This window comes from Notothenia rossii (genome assembly GCF_949606895.1).
Source record: "Notothenia rossii genome assembly, chromosome: 9".
Classification (NCBI taxonomy): domain Eukaryota; kingdom Metazoa; phylum Chordata; class Actinopteri; order Perciformes; family Nototheniidae; genus Notothenia; species Notothenia rossii.
In genome coordinates this window covers 64,421,610-64,423,548 of record NC_136907.1, presented here as the reverse complement: position 1 = coordinate 64,423,548, position 1,939 = coordinate 64,421,610, and positions in this window count along the sequence as shown.

Here is a 1,939-nt window from a genome sequence, read left to right as displayed (position 1 = left end):
ATGATGTTATTTGTTGATGATAACATATAAATAGATTTGATTATTTTCTTTCTTACTGTGCTTTGTTGATTGCCATTTTATAATTTATTTATCTTTCTTTTCTTTGTTTTGTGCCTGATCACGTCCATACATCTTCAGCCCAGTTTTTGATCTTTCGTGCTTTGTTTTTAATACCTGCATTTACGTTATTTTGGCGCTTTGACTGCTGAGAGTTTTTGTCTCTCATTATCTTCCGTGAGTCTGGATTTAAATCCTTATCCCTGAGGCAGATGGCTGTTCTCTGTCAATCTGTGTTGACACTTCAGCACCATAACTGTAATCACACCTCTTGATAACACAGCCACAGCAAGCCAAAAGCATTACTGTCCTATACTCATGCACAGCTTCACATTCCCTGCATGGTACCGGGCAGAATTTCAGCAATCGAATTTCATACAAATTAAAAAAAACTAATTTAATTTAGGAAAGAAAATGATTTAGCAAACAAATATTTGTTGTTATAAACAATGATACGTTTTGTTCAGGGCTATAAGTAGATTCTTATATTTTATGAAGTTTTATGTCACAGCTTCCTGAGTACCTCTGGGAATCTTGTGACTGACCACTGTCAGACAGTGATTACAGCCTCGAAGACGTCCTCACTGTGAGAAGATAAGCTTATTATCAATGATAGTTCTTCTAAACATGCAGAGCAGGGGGTTAACAGGGCATTATAGGTTGGACATTATACACAGACTCTCAGCTTGTGATGAAGGGCTCTGTGTGAGCGAGCAAGCCTCAAGTAAATGTTTTAATCGTAAGCTTTCTGTTAGCATGCACTCTGCTTTTACATCTTGCAATATACACAGCATCACCTTTTACGTTGTTACGTTTTACGTGCAGGGCTCCGATAACATTTTCTGAAACAACTTGGGATAACCAGATGTAAAATGTTGGTACAAGTGTAAGGGACATTGTGTCAGCCAGTGATGTTTCACCTTGATACTCCCATATAATCAGGGGTGCACATAACTTTTTTGCCCTGGTTCTCAAAGGAGCACCTGGAGATGTTGCTTGGTGCGCATCCTTAAAATGAAATAAACCGGACCTTTTGAGTGGTACTTGACTTTATGAACAGGGGGGGGGCATACAGCAGACCCTTCACGCGATAGCGAGGGGTAGAGCGAGGGATCGCAGATGCCGTCGTGCTCGTGCACGGATTAAAACAATTAAACCTAAATAGCTCGCGAATTATACTTTGGCGGCCATTAATATACCTGGGCGGCCCGCCCAACTAAAGTCAATGTGTGGGAAACCCTGCTATCTTACCAGTTACTATGCAACTCGCAAATATCTCTCTCTTCTCTCTCTCTTCTCTAGTTTCTCTCTTCTCTCTCTCAATGTTGGTGCGCAAATGCGCCTTTTTTCAAATGATCCGGTGCTCTTTTTTGGCGGGGGTGTGCATGCGCACCAGTTATGTGCAGCCCTGCATATAATGATAACACTCTTAATCAGCACTTTCAAAATAGTTTCATCTGGTTAATCAGGAAACACAGACACTGCTGCTCCCAGTTGTTCATGATGTTAAGATGTTATTCACAATGACAGCAATGGTACGCTTTTACCAGAGGTGGAAGAAGTAGGTACTCAGATACTTTCCTTCAGTAAAAATACTAATACCACAATCAATAAAAAGGAGGGTCCTGCATTCAAAATGGTATTTAATTTAAGGTAGGCTACAGAAGGAGTATTAACAAAATGATCATAAAAATGTAGGTAGTGGTTGTGTAGAAAATGTTATTTTTATGAAATATGATGAGATAGTTGCACCTATTTTAGCCTCAAACAGTTATTTTGAACAAATTAATTAATTAAAATGAAACAATCTGGGAAGTGTATGGGTCTTTCTTTGGAGGAAAAGCTCACAAAAACCTCATCACCTGTATAATATAATGTAATC